Source organism: Bombina bombina, chromosome 2 (assembly GCF_027579735.1).
Source record: "Bombina bombina isolate aBomBom1 chromosome 2, aBomBom1.pri, whole genome shotgun sequence".
NCBI lineage: Eukaryota > Metazoa > Chordata > Amphibia > Anura > Bombinatoridae > Bombina > Bombina bombina.
The window spans coordinates 888,644,194-888,662,727 of record NC_069500.1 but is presented as its reverse complement, the minus strand read 5'-3'; the positions used below and the strand labels follow the sequence as shown (position 1 = coordinate 888,662,727).

The following is an 18,534-nucleotide window of genomic DNA, read 5'->3' as shown; positions in this document are numbered from 1 at the left end:
AATATAAGTAAATACATTTATTTAAAAAAATATTAATACATAAAGCGCCAAACATAGCTGAGTGTCTTAATGATACATACTTACTGAAAGACACCCATTCACATATAGCAGACAGCCAAACCAGTACTGAAAACTATCAGCAGAGGTAATGGTATAAGAGTATATCGTCAATCTGAAAAGGGAGGTAGGAGATGAATCCCTACGACCGAGAACCCTTGAAAAGATTTCCCATGAGTAAAACCATTAAAAAAAAAAAAAAAAAAAAAAAAAAAAAAAAAAACAGGCGATACTCTCTTCACATCCCTCTGACAATGTACTCAGAGGAATTGGCCTTCAAAATGCTTAGAAGCGCTTATAGAAGAAATCAAGCACAAACTTACTTGACCACCTCCATAGGAGGCAAAGTTTGTAAAACTGAATTGTGGGTGTGGTGAGGGGTGTATTTATAGGCATTTTGAGGTTTGGGAAACTTTGCCCCCTCCTGGTAGAAATGTATATCCCATATGTCACTAGCTCATGGACTCTTGTCATTTACATGAAAGAAATAAACAAACATTTTGTGTATTGCCCAATTAGGTGCATATGCCTAATATAGTGATTGTATAATGCTTAATGAGGAAAATAAAAATGCTATTACACCCAAATACATCACTAATAGACATGAGATTAACACACTGAGGTCTAGGATTGTAGGACAATGATTTTCATATTATACTGCACTGGAAATGCATTTGTGTTTAAAAAACAGCACACACTGCAATTAAATCCTTCCATTAGGTTTATTTGTAAAGAATTGTAAACATGAATTTGAAATATCACATTGCATTTAGTATGGATTTAAAAAAAATCCATACGTCATCCGCTTCTTTGTATGACAAATAAGTTATTGTTTACAAGTTAGGAAGCTTTAATAAAAATTCATTTTTTTTCTTATACATTTCTCGGTCTGCAGGATTCAGTGAGACTGAAGGAATTTTCAACTCCTGTGGGGGGAGAAAATAAAAAAATACACACCTTTTAAATAAACTTTAAGCAATTTTAAACAAAAGGACATTGAGAAAGCATTTTATTATCAGGAAAAAAGTGGTTAGCATATTCCATTATGTTTAGTAGCTATTAACCGTCTTCTCTACCATTTGCAATGGGAGGTAGTTTCCTTTACTTACTACCAAGTGCCCCATGTAAGTATTTATCACTTCCTTGGAAATAATTTAAATAATTTGTAACATAAAAAATTTAATTTGATTGAGCTTTATACCATTTAATTTAAGCGTACTGAACACTTCATGTCTTGTGATGGATTTTTAGGGCATAGTAATCTAAAACTCTACTTTTAACTTTCAAAAGATCCCCATCCAACCTGACTAAGTCTTTACACATCTGGATCCAGAAATGTTTGGCTTTTCCTAAAAAACTCAAAGCTGGAATTGCAGCCAAAGGTGGTCCTACCTAGTACTGCCATAGGGGTGAATACTTAAAGGGACATAATACTCATATGCTAAATCACTTGAAACTGATGCAGTATAACTAAAAAGCTGACCGGAAAATATCACCCGAGCATCTCTGTAAAAAAGGAAGATATTTTACCTCACAATTTGCTCAGCTCAGCAGAGTAAGTTCTGTGTAAAAAGTTACTCAGCTGCAGGTAAAAAAAGAAAAAAAAAAAAAAAAAAAAAAATGAACAGCAACCAATCATCAGCAGTCCTGAGGTCATGAACTTTTACTGTGATCTCATGAGATTTCATAGTAAACTTCCTTTAAACTGAATAGGGAAATATGAGTGCACGAGGCTCATCCCTTCAGCTGTCCTGGGACAGACACTGATTTTCTGCTTAGAAGTCCTTTACAATGGGATGTGGCTACTGAGGAACTTTTGAGGTAAATTATCTTTCTTTTTTTACATAGACGCTCAGGTGATATTTTCAAGTCTGCTTTTTACAGCTATACTGCATCACTTTCAAGTGTTTAAACATTTCGGTATTATGGCCCTTTAAATAATGAAACTTACTAATAAGTATAAAAGGTCCTAAATATGTTTAGTTGGACACAGGGTTAGGTATGTTGTGTAAATTAAATACAATTCATTTCCTGACCAACATTACAAAATATGGAAAAGTCAGATGGTGAACACTTTTAAATAGTTCAAAATGGTTTGATTCTTCAGTCCTCAAACTTCCTAATGTTAAAATGCAAAACTCCATTAATCTTTACAAAGCCTTAAAAAAGGTACATGAAACCCAAACATGTATTTTTCATGATTCAGATAGTTTAAAATGGCATGCTCTAATTTACTTATATTATCACATTTCCTTTGTTATTTTGGTATCTTTTGTTGAGAAGCAGGGAGGTAAGCTTAGGAGTGTGCACGTGCTTACAGCACTACTTTGCAAGAATGTTATGCATTTGCAAAAGCAATATATGGCTGCACTATTTCCTGCCATCTAGTGCTTCAGATGCCTAACTAGGTATGTCTTCAACAAAGAATACCATAGGAACAAAGCAAATTTGATAATAGAAGTAAAACATTTATTTAAAATTGTATGCTCCGTATGACAGGGGAAACTTACCTTGCATCTTTGGCACATCTCAAACATGGCCCTGCAATAGTAAAAAAAAAAAAAAAGAAAAGTTAAGTAGTTGAAGATTTTGGACTTTTAATTTTCCCTCTCACTTGTAGAATTTCAAGTTGAATAAATTTTGGCTATTCTTTTATAAATGCTGAACATTACCACTATTAGATATGGGCATTCCGTGATTGGTTTGCTACATGAATGCTGGATATGGCTTCTGGTAGCGCTAGTTAGCTCTGTCGCTGGATCTATTTGTGTGTTAAAGTCCAACACAAACATCTATGCAAATCTACAGATTTGTGTGTTTTACATGAACAAATCAGGTGCCAAAAAAAAATGAATGCCAAAACCAGCAGCCATATTTAGCATTTGTTTAGCAAACTAATTGCCATATGCACGTGTCTTAACGAGATAAACATTTGTGTTTTATAACTAGTGTGTCAGTTAATCCATTTAAGATAGATTTTAATATATAAAAAAAAACCAAGTAGAATTTTATAGAGCACGCACAACATCCAAGTTGTGCAACAGACGTTCTTTATGAGAAGGATTGGGACAGAGAAGGAGCAACAATTTCCTGATTAATATTTCTATCTGAAACCACTTTAGGAAGAAACCCCAATTTAGTACGAAGAACCACCTTATCCACATGAAAGAAGGTAAGGCGAATCACATCGCAAAGCAGAGAATGCCGAAACTGAGCAGAAGAGATAGCAATAAGAAACAAAACCTTACAATATAGCAACTTAATATCTATGGAATACATTGGCTCAAATAGAGCCAGATTAAGGCTCCAGGGAGGAGCAACAGGTTTAAACACAGGCCTGATTCTGACCAGGGCCTGACAAAAAGATTGAACATCTGGCACATCCGCCAGACCCTTGTGTAACAAAATGGATAATGCAGAAATCTGACCTTTCAGAGAACTGACTGGCAAACCTCTCTTCCTGGAGAAAAGACAAAATTATAGGAATCCTGACCCTACTCCAAGAGTAGCCCTTAGATTCACACCACTAAAGGTATTTACGCCATACCTTATGGTAAATTTGTCAAGTAACAGGCTTGCAAGCCTAGATCATGGTCTCAATGACCGACTAAGAAAATCCACGCTTAGACAGAACTAAATGTTCAATCTCCAAGCAGTCAGCTTCAGAGAAATGAGATTTGGGAGGAGGAAAGTACCCTGAGTTAGAAGGGTCCTTCCTCAGAGGCAACCTCCAAGGCAGCCGAGAAGACATCGTTACTAGGTCTACATACCAGATCCTGCGAGATCATTCAGGAGCTATTAGAATGACTGATGCTCTATTGTTTAATACAAGCAATAACTTGCGGAAAGAGCGCAAACGGAGGAAACTGGTATGCTAGACCGAAATCCCAAGGAACCGCCAGAGCATCTTTCAGAGCGGCCTGAGGATCTCTAGACCTTGAACCGTACCTTGGAAAAACATAATTTATGTAAGAACTTACCTGATAAATTCATTTCTTTCATATTAGCAAGAGTCCATGAGCTAGTGACGTATGGGATATACATTCCTACCAGGAGGGGCAAAGTTTCCCAAACCTCAAAACGCCTATAAATACACCCCTCACCACACCCACAAATCAGTTTAACGAATAGCCAAGAAGTGGGGTGATAAGAAAAAAGTGTGAAGCATAAATATAAGGAATTGGAATAATTGTGCTTTATACAAAAAAATCATAACCACCACAAAAAAAGGGTGGGCCTCATGGACTCTTGCTAATATGAAAGAAATGAATTTATCAGGTAAGTTCTTACATAAATTATGTTTTCTTTCATGTAATTAGCAAGAGTCCATGAGCTAGTGACGTATGGGATAATGACTACCCAAGATGTGGATCTTCCACGCAAGAGTCACTAGAGAGGGAGGGATAAAATAAAGACAGCCAATTCCGCTGAAAAAAATCCACACCCAAAAATAAAGTTTAAATCTTAGAAAAAAAAAAAACTGAAAATATAAGCAGAAGATTCAAACTGAAACGGCTGCCTGAAGTACTTTTCTACCAAAGACAGCTTCAGAAGAAGAAAACACATCAAAATGGTAGAATTTAGTAAAAGTATGCAAAGAAGACCAAGTTGCTGCTTTGCAAATCTGATCAACCGAAGCTTCATTCCTAAACGCCCAGGAAGTAGAAACTGACCTAGTAGAATGAGCTGTAATCCTTTGAGGCGGAGTTTTACCCGACTCAACATAGGCATGATGAATTAAAGATTTCAACCAAGATGCCAAAGAAATGGCAGAGGCCTTCTGACCTTTCCTAGAACCGGAAAAGATTACAAATAGACTAGAAGTCTTTCGGAAATTCTTAGTAGCTTCAACATAATAATTCAAAGCTCTAACTACATCCAAAGAATGCAATGATTTCTCCTTAGAATTCTTAGGATTAGGACATAATGAAGGAACCACAATTTCTCTACTAATGTTGTTGGAATTCACAACCTTAGGTAAAAATTTAAAAGAAGTTCGCAACACGGCCTTATCCTGGTGAAAAATCAGAAAAGGAGACACAAGAAAGAGCAGATAATTCAGAAACTCTTCTGGCAGAAGAGATAGCCAAAAGGAACAAAACTTTCCAAGAAAGTAATTTAATGTCCAATGAATGCATAGGTTCAAACGGAGGAGCTTGAAGAGCCCTCAGAACCAAATTCAAACTCCAAGGAGGAGAAATTGACTTAATGACAGGTTTTATACAAACCAAAGCTTGTACAAAACAATGAATATCAGTTAGATTAGCAATCTTTCTGTGAAAAAGAACAGAAAGAGCAGAGATTTGTCCTTTCAAGGAACTTGCAGACAAACCTTTATCCAAACCATCCTGAAGAAACTGTAAAATTCTCGGAATTCTAAAAGAATGCCAGGAAAAATGATGAGAAAGACACCAAGAAATGTAAGTCTTCCAGACTCTATAATATATCTCCCTAGATACAGATTTACGAGCCTGTAACATAGTATTAATCACAGAGTCAGAGAAACCTCTTTGACTAAGAATCAAGCGTTCAATCTCCATACCTTTAAATTTAAGGATTTGAGATCCTGATGGAAAAAAGGACCTTGCGACAGAAGGTCTGGCCTTAACGGAAGAGTCCACAGTTGGCAAGAGGCCATCCAGACAAGATCCGCATACAAAAACCTGTGAGGCCATACTGGAGCTACCAGCAGAACAAATGAGCATTCCTTCAGAATCTTGGAGATTACTCTTGGAAGAAGAACTAGAGGTGGAAAGATATAGGCAGGATGATACTTCCAAGGAAGTGACAATACATCCACTGCTACCGCTTGAGGATCCCTGGATCTGGACAGATACCTGGGAAGTTTCTTGTTTAGATGAGAGGCCATCAAATCTATTTCTGGAAGTCCCCACATTTGAACAATCTGAAGAAATACCTCTGGGTGAAGAGGCCATTCGCCCGGATGTAACGTTTGGCGACTGAGATAATCCGCTTCCCAATTGTCTATACCTGGGATATGAACCGCAGAAACTAGACAGGAGCTGGATTCTGCCCATACCAGAATTCGAGATACTTCTTTCATAGCCAGAGGACTGTGAGTCCCTCCATGATGATTGATGTATGCCACAGTTGTGACATTGTCTGTCTGAAAACAAATGAACGATTCTCTCTTCAGAAGAGGCCAAGACTGAAGAGCTCTGAAAATTGCACGGAGTTCCAAAATATTGATCGGTAATCTCACCTCCTGAGATTCCCAAACCCCTTGTGCTGTCAGAGACCCCCACACAGCTCCCCAACCTGTAAGACTTGCATCTGTTGAAATTACAGTCCAGGTCGGAAGAACAAAAGAAGCCCCCTGAACTAAACGATGGTGATCTGTCCACCACGTCAGAGTGTCGTGCAATCGGTTTTAAAGATATTCATTGAGATATCTTTGTGTAATCCCTGCACCACTGGTTCAGCATACAGAGCTGAAGAGGCCGCATGTGAAAACGAGCAAAGGGGATCGCGTCCAATGCAGCAGTCATAAGACCTAGAATTTCCATGCATAAGGCTACCGAAGGGAATGATTGTGACTGAAGGTTTCGACAAGCTGATATCAATTTTAGACGTCTCTTGTCTGTTAAAGACAGAGTCATGGACACTGAATCTATCTGGAAACCTAAAAAGGTTACCTGTGTCTGAGGAATCAATTAACTTTTTGGTAAATTGATCCTCCAACCATGATGTTGAAGAAACACCACAAGTTGATTCGTATGAGATTCTGCTAAATGTGAAGACTGAGCAAGTACCAAGATATCGTCCAAATAAGGAAATACCACCCTGTTCTCTGATTACAGACAGAAGGGCACCGAGAACCTTTGTAAAAATTCTTGGAGCTGTAGCTAGGCCAAACGGCAGAGCCACAAACTGGTAATGCTTGTCTAGGAAAGAGAATCTCAGAAACTGATAGTGATCTGGATCAATCGGAATATGCAGATATGCATCCTGTAAATCTATTGTAGACATATAATGCCCTTGCTGAACAAAAGGCAGGATAGTCCTTACAGTTACCATTTTGAATGTTGGTATCCTTACATAACGATTCAATATTTTTAGATCCAGAACTGGTCTGAAGGAATTCTTCTTTGGTACAATGAAGAGATTTGAATAAAACCCCCGTCCCTGTTCCAGAACTGGAACTGGCATAATTTCTCCAGCCAACTCTAGATCTGAAACACATTTCAGAAATGCTTGAGCCTTCGCTGGGTTTACTGGGACACGGGAAAGAAAAAATCTCTTTGCAGGAGGCCTTATCTTGAAGCCAATTCTGTACCCGTCTGAAACAATGTTCTGAATCCAAAGATTGTGAACTGAATTAATCCAAATTTCTTTGAAAAAAAGTAATCTGCCCCCTACCAGCTGAGCTGGAATGAGGGCCACACCTTCATGTGGACTTAGGAGCTGGCTTTGATTTTCTAAAAGGCTTGGATTTATTCCAGACTGGAGATGGTTTCCAAACTGATACCGCTCCTGAGGATGAAGGATCAGGTTTTTGTTCCTTGTTGTGACGAAAGGAACGAAAACGATTAGACGACCTAAAGTTACCTTTAGATTTTTTATCCTGTGGTAATAAAGTTCCTTTCCCTACAGTAACAGTTGAGATAGTAGAATCCAACTGAGAACCAAACAATTTATTACCCTGGAAAGAAAGGGAAAGCAAAGTAGACTTAGAAGACATATCAGCATTCCAAGTTTTAAGCCATAAAGCTCTTCTAGCTAAAATAGCTAGAGACATATACCCGACATCAACTCTAATGATATCAAAGATGGCATCACATATAAAATTAGCATGTTGAAGAAGAATAATAATGCTATGAGAATTATGATCTGTTACTTGTTGCGCTAAAGCTTCTAACCAAAAAGTTGAAGCTGCAGCAACATCCGCTAAAGATATAGCAGGTCTAAGAAGATTACCTGAACACAAGTAAGCTTTTCTTAGAAAGGATTCAATTTTCCTATCCAAAGGATCCTTAAAGGAAGTACCATCTGCCGTAGGAATAGTAGTACGCTTAGCAAGAGTAGAGACAGCCCCCGCAACCTTAGGGATTTTGTCCCAAAACTCTAATCTGTCAGATGGCACAGGATAGAATTGCTTAAAACGTTTAGAAGGAGTAAATGAATTACCCAAATTATTCCATTCCCTGGAAATTACTTCAGAAATAGCACCAGGGACAGGAAAAACTTCTGGAATAACTACAGGAGATTTAAAAACCTTATCTAAACGTTTAGATTTAGTATCAAGAGTACCAGAATCCTCAATTTCTAATGCAATTAGGACTTCAAGTAAAGAACGAATAAATTCCATTTTAAATAAATATGAAGATTTATCAGCATCAACTTCTGAGACAGAATCCTCTGAACCAGAAGAACCATTGTCAGAATCAGAATGATGATGTTCATTTAAAAATTCATCTGAAAAATTAGAAGTTTTAAAAGACTTTTTACGTTTACTAGAAGGAGGAATAACAGACATAGCCTTCTTAATGGATTTAGAAACAAAATCTCTTATGTTATCAGGAACACTCCGAGTATTAGATGTTGACGGAACAGCAACAGGTAATGTAACAGTACTAAAGGAAATAGTATCTGCATTAACAAGTTTGTCATGACAAACAGTACAAACAGCTGGAGGAACAGATACCATAAGTTTACAGCAGATACACTTAGCTTTGGTAGCTCCAGCACCAGGCAGCGATTTTCCAGAAGTATCTTCTGACTCAGTTTCAACGTGGGACATCTTGCAATATGTAATAGAAAAAACAACATATAAAGCAAAATTGATCAAATTCCTTAAATGACAGTTTCAGGAATGGGAAAAAATGCCAGTGAACAAGCTTCTAGCAACCAGAAGCAATAAATAATGAGACTTAAATAATGTGGAGACAATAGTGACGCCCATATTTTTTTAGCGCCAAAAATGACGCCCACATTATTTGGCGCCTAAATGCTTTTGGCGCCAAAAATGACGCCACATCCGGAACGCCGACACTTTTGGCGCAAAAGAACGCCAAAATGACGCAAATTCCGGCGACACGTATGACGCTGGAAACAGAAAAAAAAATTTGCGCCAAAAAAGTCAGCGCCAAGAATGACGCAATAAAATGAAGCATTTTCAGCCCCCGCGAGCCTAACAGCCCACAGGGAAAAAGTCAAATTTTAAGGTAAGAAAAAAATTGATTTATTCATATGCATTATCCCAATTATGAAACTGACTATCTGAAATAAGGAATGTTGAACATCCTGAGTCAAGGCAAATAAATGTTTGAATACATAGATTTAGAACTTTATAAAAAACATAATTTATGTAAGAACTTACCTGATAAATTCATTTCTTTCATATTAGCAAGAGTCCATGAGCTAGTGACGTATGGGATATACATTCCTACCAGGAGGGGCAAAGTTTCCCAAACCTCAAAATGCCTATAAATACACCCCTCACCACACCCACAATTCAGTTTAACGAATAGCCAAGAAGTGGGGTGATAAAAAAGTGCGAAAGCATATAAAATAAGGAATTGGAATAATTGTGCTTTATACAAAATCATAACCACCACAAAAAAAGGGCGGGCCTCATGGACTCTTGCTAATATGAAAGAAATGAATTTATCAGGTAAGTTCTTACATAAATTATGTTTTCTTTCATGTAATTAGCAAGAGTCCATGAGCTAGTGACGTATGGGATAATGATTACCCAAGATGTGGATCTTTCCACACAAGAGTCACTAGAGAGGGAGGGATAAAATAAAGTCAGCCAATTCCTGCTGAAAATAATCCACACCCAAAATAAAGTTTAATGAAAAACATAAGCAGAAGATTCAAACTGAAACCACTGCCTGAAGTACTTTTCTACCAAAAACTGCTTCAGAAGAAGAAAATACATCAAAATGGTAGAATTTAGAAAAAGTATGCAAAGAGGAACAAGTTGCTGCTTTGCAAATCTGATCAACCGAAGCTTCATTCCTAAACGCCCAGGAAGTAGAAACTGACCTAGTAGAATGAGCTGTAATCCTTTGAGGCGGAGTTTTACCCGACTCAACATAGGCAAGATGAATTAAAGATTTCAACCAAGATGCCAAAGAAATGGCAGAAGCTTTCTGGCCTTTTCTAGAACCGGAAAAGATAACAAATAGACTAGAAGTCTTTCGGAAAGATTTAGTAGCTTCAACATAATATTTCAAAGCTCTAACAACATCCAAAGAATGCAACGATATATCCTTAGAATTCTTAGGATTAGGACATAATGAAGGAACCACAATTTCTCTACTAATGTTGTTGGAATTCACAACTTTAGGTAAAAATTCAAAAGAAGTTCGCAACACCGCCTTATCCTGATGAAAAATCAGAAAAGGAGACTCACAAGAAAGAGCAGATAATTCAGAAACTCTTCTGGCAGAAGAGATGGCCAAAAGGAACAAAACTTTCCAAGAAAGTAATTTAATGTCCAATGAATGCATAGGTTCAAATGGAGGAGCTTGAAGAGCCCCCAGAACCAAATTCAAACTCCAAGGAGGAGAAATTGACTTAATGACAGGCTTTATACGAACCAAAGCTTGTACAAAACAATGAATATCAGGAAGAATAGCAATCTTTCTGTGAAAAACAGAAAGAGCAGAGATTTGTCCTTTCAAGGACCTTGCGGACAAACCCTTATCTAAACCATCCTGAAGAAACTGTAATATTCTCGGTATTCTAAAAGAATGCCAAGAAAAATGATGAGAAAGACACCAAGAAATATAAGTCTTCCAGACTCTATAATATATCTCTCTAGATACAGATTTACGAGCCTGTAACATAGTATTAATCACAGAGTCAGAGAAACCTCTTTGACCAAGAATCAAGCGTTCAATCTCCATACCTTTAAATTTAAGGATTTCAGATCCTGATGGAAAAAAGGACCTTGAGACAGAAGGTCTGGTCTTAACGGAAGAGTCCACGGTTGGCAAGAGGCCATCCGGACAAGATCCGCATACCAAAACCTGTGAGGCCATGCCGGAGCTACCAGCAGAACAAACGAGCATTCCTTCAGAATCTTGGAGATTACTCTTGGAAGAAGAACTAGAGGCGGAAAGATATAGGCAGGATGATACTTCCAAGGAAGTGATAATGCATCCACTGCCTCCACCTGAGGATCCCGGGATCTGGACAGATACCTGGGAAGTCTCTTGTTTAGATGAGACGCCATCAGATCTATTTCTGGAAGTTCCCACATTTGAACAATCTGAAGAAATACCTCTGGGTGAAGAGACCATTCGCCCGGATGCAACGTTTGGCGACTGAGATAATCCGCTTCCCAATTGTCTATACCTGGGATATGAACCGCAGAGATTAGACAGGAGCTGGATTCCGCCCGAACCAAAATTCGAGATACTTCTTTCATAGCCAGAGGACTGTGAATCCCTCCTTGATGATTGATGTATGCCACAGTTGTGACATTGTCTGTCTGAAAACAAATGAACGATTCTCTCTTCAGAAGAGGCCAAAACTGAAGAGCTCTGAAAATTGCACGGAGTTCCAAAATATTGATCGGTAATCTCACCTCCTGAGTTTCCCAAACTCCTTGTGCCGTCAGAGATCCCTACACAGCTCCCCAACCTGTGAGATTTGCATCTGTTGAAATTACAGTCCAGGTCAGAAGCACAAAAGAAGCCCCCTGAATTAAACGATGGTGATCTGTCCACCACGTTAGAGTGTCGAACAATCAGTTTTAAAGATATTAATTGAGATATCTTTGTGTAATCCTTGCACCATTGATTCAGCATACAGAGCTGAAGAGGTCGCATGTGAAAACGAGCAAAGGGGATCGCGTCCGATGCAGCAGTCATAAGACCTAGAATTTCCATGCATAAGGCTACTGAAGGGAATGATTGTGACTGAAGGTTTCGACAAGCTGCAATCAATTTTAGACGTCTCTTGTCTGTTAAAGACAGAGTCATGGACACTGAATCTATCTGGAAACCCAGAAAGGTTACCTGTGTCTGAGGAATCAATGAACTTTTTGGTAAATTGATCCTCCAACCATGATCTTGAAGAAACAACACAAGTCGATTCGTATGAGATTCTGCTAAATGTAAAGACTGAGCAAGTACCAAGATATCATCCAAATAAGGAAATACCACAATACCCTGTTCTCTGATTACAGACAGAAGGGCACCGAGAACCTTTGAAAAAATTATTGGAGCTGTAGCTAGGCCAAACGGCAGAGCCACAAACTGGTAATGCTTGTCCAGAAAAGAGAATCTCAGGAACTGATAATGATCTGGATGAATCGGAATATGCAGATATGCATCCTGTAAATCTATTGTGGACATATAATTCCCTTGCTGAACAAAAGGCAAGATAGTCCTTACAGTTACCATCTTGAACGTTGGTATTCTTACATAACGATTCAATATTTTTAGATCCAGAACTGGTCTGAAGGAATTCTCCTTCTTTGGTACAATGAAGAGATTTGAATAAAACCCCACCCCCTGTTCCGGAACTGGAACTGGCATAATTACTCCAGCCAACTCTAGATCTGAAACACAATTCAGAAATGCTTGAGCTTTCACTGGATTTACTGGGACATGGGAAAGAAAAAATCTCTTTGAAAAAACGTAACCTGCCCCCTACCAGCTGAGCTGGAATGAGGGCCGCACCTTCATGTGGACTTAGAAGCAGGCTTTGCCTTTCTAGCAGGCTTGGATTTATTCCAGACTGGAGATGGTTTCCAAACTGAAACTGCTCCTGAGGATGAAGGATCAGGCTTTTGTTTTGTTGAAACGAAAGGAACGAAAACGATTATTAGCCCTGTTTTTACCTTTAGATTTTTTATCCTGTGGTAAAAATGTTCCTTTCCCACCAGTAACAGTTGAGATAATAGAATCCAACTGAGAACCAAATAATTTGTTACCCTGGAAAGAAATAGAAAGTAGAGTTGATTTAGAAGCCATATCAGCATTCCAAGTCTTAAGCCATAAAGCTCTTCTAGCTAAAATAGCATCAACTCTGATAATATCAAAAATGGCATCACAGATAAAATTATTAGCATGCTGAAGAAGAATAATAATATCATGAGAATCATGATTCGTTACTTGTTGCGCTAAAGTTTCCAACCAAAAAGTTGAAGCTGCAGCAACATCAGCCAATGATATAGCAGGTCTAAGAAGATTACCTGAACACAGATAAGCTTTTCTTAGAAAGGATTCAATTTTCCTATCTAAAGGATCTTTAAACGAAGTACCATCTGACGTAGGAATGGTAGTACGTTTAGCAAGGGTAGAAATAGCCCCATCAACTTTAGGGATTTTGTCCCAAAATTCTAACCTGTCAGACGGTACAGGATATAACTGCTTAAAACGTTTAGGAGTAAATGAATTACCCAATTTATCCCATTCTTTGGAAATTACTGCAGAAATAGCATTAGGAACAGGAAAAACTTCTGGAATAACCACAGGAGATTTAAATACTTTATCTAAACGTTTAGAATTAGTATCAAGAGGACCAGAATCCTCTATTTCTAAAGCAATTAGTACTTCTTTAAGTAAAGAACGAATAAATTCCATTTTAAATATGAAGATTTATCAGCATCAATCTCTGAAACAGAATCCTCTGAACCAGAAGAGTCATCAGAATCAGAATGATGTTCATTTAAAAATTCATCTGTAGGGAGAGAAGTTTTAAAAGATTTTTTACGTTTACTAGAAGGAGAAATAACAGACATAGCCTTCTTGATGGATTCAGAAACAAAATCTCTTATGTTATCAGGAACATTCTGCACCTTAGATGTTGAAGGAACTGCAACAGACAATGGTACTTTACTAAAGGAAATATTATCTGCATTAACAAGTTTGTCATGACAATTAATACAAACAGCCGGAGGAATAGCTACCAAAAGTTTACAGCAGATACACTTAGCTTTGGTAGTTCCAGCACTAGACAGCGATTTTCCTGTAGTATCTTCTGACTCAGATGCAACGTGAGACATCTTGCAATATGTAAGAGAAAAAACAACATATAAAGCAAAATTGATCAAATTCCTTAAATGACAGTTTCAGGAATGGGAAAAAATGCCAAAGAACAAGCTTCTAGCAACCAGAAGCAATGAAAAATGAGACTTAAATAATGTGGAGACAAAAGCGACGCCCATATTTTTTAGCGCCAAATAAGACGCCCACATTATTTGGCGCCTAAATGCTTTTGGCGCCAAAAATGACGCCACATCCGGAACACCGACATTTTTGGCGCAAAATAACGTCAAAAAATGACGCAACTGAAAAGAATTTTTGCGCCAAAAAAGTCTGCGCCAAGAATGACGCAATAAAATGAAGCATTTTCAGCCCCCGCGAGCCTAACAGCCCACAGGGAAAAAAGTCAAATTTTTGAAGGTAAGAAAAAATGAATAATTCAAATGCATTATCCCAAATATGAAACTGACTGTCTGAAAAATAAGGAAAGTTGAACATTCTGAGTCAAGGCAAATAAATGTTTGAATACATATATTTAGAACTTTATAAACAAAGTGCCCAACCATAGCTTAGAGTGTCACAGAAAATAAGAATTACTTACCCCAGGACACTCATCTACATGTTTGTAGAAAGCCAAACCAGTACTGAAACGAGAATCAGCAGAGGTAATGGTATATATAAGAGTATATCGTCGATCTGAAAAGGGAGGTAAGAGATGAATCTCTACGACCGATAACAGAGAACCTATGAAATAGACCCCGTAGAAGGAGATCATTGAATTCAAATAGGCAATACTCTCCTCACATCCCTCTGACATTCACTGCACGCTGAGAGGAAAACCGGGCTCCAACCTGCTGCGGAGCGCATATCAACGTAGAATCTAGCACAAACTTACTTCACCACCTCCATAGGAGGCAAAGTTTGTAAAACTGAATTGTGGGTGTGGTGAGGGGTGTATTTATAGGCATTTTGAGGTTTGGGAAACTTTGCCCCTCCTGGTAGGAATGTATATCCCATACGTCACTATGAACTCTTGCTAATTACATGAAAGAAATTGGCATTCTGCCGAGATGCCATCAGATCCAACTCCGGCACCTCCCCATTTGAGGGTTAAACCTGGAGAACACCTCTGGATGGAGAGCCCACTCCCCAGGATGAAAATTCTGTCTGCTCAGGAAATCCACTTCCCACTTGTCCACTCCAGGAATGTGGCTGACAGACAACAATTGTGAGCTTCCGCCCACTGAATAATCTGTCACCTCCTTCATGGCTAAGGAACTCAGAGTTCCTCCCTGGTGATTGATGGAAGCCACTGAGGTGATGCCCAACTAAAACCTGAGACTGGGCTAAGGACAATTGAGGCCAAGCCATCAGAGCATTGTAAATCGCTCTCAACTCCAAGATGTTTATGGGCAAAGCAGACTCCTCCCGAGTCCATAGACCCTGCGCCTTTAACGAGTCCCACACTGCTCCCCAGCCTAGCAGGCTGGTGTCTGTGGTCACAATCACCCAGGAAGGTCTCCGGAAGCATGTGCCCTGAGACAGATGATCCTGTGAAAGCCACCATCTGAGAGAGTCTGTTTACTGGTCTAGATCTATCCTGAGACAGATCTGAATAGTCTGTTCCATTGTCTGAGCATGCATAATTGCAAAGCTCTCAAATGGAATAGAGCAAAGGAATAGATAACCATGGAAGCGACCATTAGACCAATTACCTCCATACATTGAGCCACTGATGGCCGAACAGTAGACTGAAGAGACGCAAGAGGAGAGAATTTTTGATTTTCTGACCGTCAGAAAAATTCATAGATAGGGAATCTATTATGGTCCCTAAGAAAACCACCCTTGTAGCTGGAAACTTTTCCAGATACACTTTCCAACCGTTAGAACGTAGAAAAGACAACAAGATCTCTGTATTAGATGGCGCCTGAACCAATAGGTCGTCCTGGTATGGCACCACTGCAATTCAGAGACCTGATCACTGCCAAGAGAGTTCCCAGAACCTTTGAGAGAATTCTGGGAGCTTAGCAAGGCCAAACTGAAGAGCCACAAACTGAAAGGGTTTGTCTAGAAAGGCAAATCTCAGGAATTTATGATCCCTGTGGATGGGAACATGAAGATACACGTCCTTCAGGTATATAGTCTTCATGAACTGATCCTCTTGGACCAAAGGAAGAATGGAACAAATGGTTTCCATTTTGAAGGACGGTACCCTGAGAAACTTGTGGAGGCACTTTAGCTCTAAAATGGGTTGAAAAGTTCCCTTTTTTTTGGGAACCACAGACAGATTCGAATAGAATCCTAGACCCCGTTTCCTCCTTGGTAGTTATTGTTCCAGTTCCGGTAAGGGAGGGTCCTGAACGCAGTTCAAGAATGCCTTTTTTAACCTGGTCTGCAGATAATCTTGAGAGGTAGAATCTGCCCCTTTGAGGGAAAGTTTTGAATTCTATTTTGTAACCCTGAGATACTATGTCCACAGCCCAAGAATCTGGGACATCTCGTCTCCATGCTTGACAAAACAGGAAAAGTCTGCCCCCCACTTGATCTGAACTCGGACCGACCCTTCATGCTGACTTGGACTCAGCTGAGTGTTTTTTTCATTGCTTCCCTTTATTGCAAGACTGATTGGGCTTCCAAGAAGACTGACTGCTGCTGCTTGGAAGAGGGAGAGGAATACTTTTGACGTTTGTCATTTTCATTCCTTTTTGTAACTTCAGACGTCCTTTGAGTCTGTTCTTGTCTTGCGGTAGAAAAGACCCTTTTCACCCTTAATATCAGAAATTATTTCTGCCAGACCAGGTCCGAACAAGGTCTTCCCCTTGTTAGGAAGCACCAGAAGCTTGGACTTAGAGGTAACATCAGCTGACCAAGATTTTAGCCACAATGCCCTGCGGGCTAAGACAGTGAAGCCAGACATCTTGGCTCCAAGTCTAATAACTTGCACGTTAGCATCAGAAATAGAGGAATTGGCTAGTTTGAGAGCCTTAAATCAAATCTTGTATCTCCAACTGAGTCTCTACTAAAATTGATTCAGGCAAGGAGTTGCACCAATAAGATGCCGCACCTGCTACTGTGGCAATACAAACTGCAGGTTGTCATTTAAGCCCTTGATGAACATATCTTCTTCAAATAAGCTTCCATTTTTTAGTCCATGGGATCCTTAAAGGAGCAGCTATCCTCTAAAGGGATCATAGTCCTCTTAGCCAGAGTATAAATAGCCCCTTCTACTTTTGGGCATCATGCGTCAAGAATGTAATGGAGTCAGCAACAGGAAAACATAATTTATGTAAGAACTTACCTGATAAATTCATTTCTTTCATATTAGCAAGAGTCCATGAGCTAGTGACGTATGGGATATACATTCCTACCAGGAGGGGCAAAGTTTCCCAAACCTCAAAATGCCTATAAATACACCCCTCACCACACCCACAATTCAGTTTAACAAATAGCCAAGAAGTGGGGTGATAAAAAAGTGCGAAAGCATATAAAATAAGGAATTGGAATAATTGTGCTTTATACAAAAATCATAACCACCCCAAAAAAAGGGCGGGCCTCATGGACTCTTGCTAATATGAAAGAAATGAATTTATCAGGTAAGTTCTTACATAAATTATGTTTTCTTTCATGTAATTAGCTAGAGTCCATGAGCTAGTGACGTATGGGATAATGATTACCCAAGATGTGGATCTTTCCACGCAAGAGTCACTAGAGAGGGAGGGATAAAATAAAGACAGCCAATTCCTGTTGAAAATAATCCACACCCAAAATAAAGTAATGAAAAACATAAGCAGAAGATTCAAACTGAAACCGCTGCCTGAAGTACTTTTCTACCAAAAACTGCTTCAGAAGAAGAAAATACATCAAAATGGTAGAATTTAGTAAAAGTATGCAAAGAGGACCAAGTTGCTGCTTTGCAAATCTGATCAATCGAAGCTTCATTCCTAAACGCCCAGGAAGTAGAAACTGACCTAGTAGAATGAGCTGTAATCCTTTGAGGCGGAGATTTACCCGACTCAACATAGGCAAGATGAATTAAAGATTTCAACCAAGATGCCAAAGAAATGGCAGAAGCTTTCTGGCCTTTTCTAGAACCAGAAAAGATAACAAATAAACTAGAAGTCTTTCGGAAAGACTTAGTAGCTTCAACATAATATTTCAAAGCTCTAACATCCAAAGAATGCAATGATTTCTCCTTAGAATTCTTAGGATTAGGACATAATGAAGGAACCACAATTTCCCTACTAATGTTGTTAGAATTCACAACTTTAGGTAAAAATTCAAAAGAAGTTCGCAACACTGCCTTATCCTGATGAAAAATCAGAAAAGGAGACTCACAAGAAAGAGCAGATAATTCAGAAACTCTTCTGGCAGAAGAGATTGCCAAAAGGAACAAAACTTTTCAAGAAAGTAATTTAATGTCCAATGAATGCATAGGTTCAAACGGAGGAGCTTGAAGAGCCCCCAGAACCAAATTCAAACTCCAAGGAGGAGAAATTGACTTAATGACAGG

General features: G+C 38.9%; 1 long non-coding RNA gene across 1 annotated transcript in view; it reads right to left on the bottom strand.

Annotated features, from left to right (window-relative positions):
• Positions 1 to 765: 765 nt before the first annotated feature.
• The window catches only part of LOC128648077 (uncharacterized), a 41,760-nt gene continuing 23,991 nt past the window's right edge, over positions 766 to 18,534 (bottom strand). The window contains exons 3-4 of the long non-coding RNA XR_008400499.1: positions 2,568 to 2,598; positions 766 to 983 (exon numbers count right to left, since the gene is read on the bottom strand). This is a non-coding gene — a long non-coding RNA (uncharacterized LOC128648077). The remainder of the gene's footprint in view (positions 984 to 2,567; positions 2,599 to 18,534) is intronic.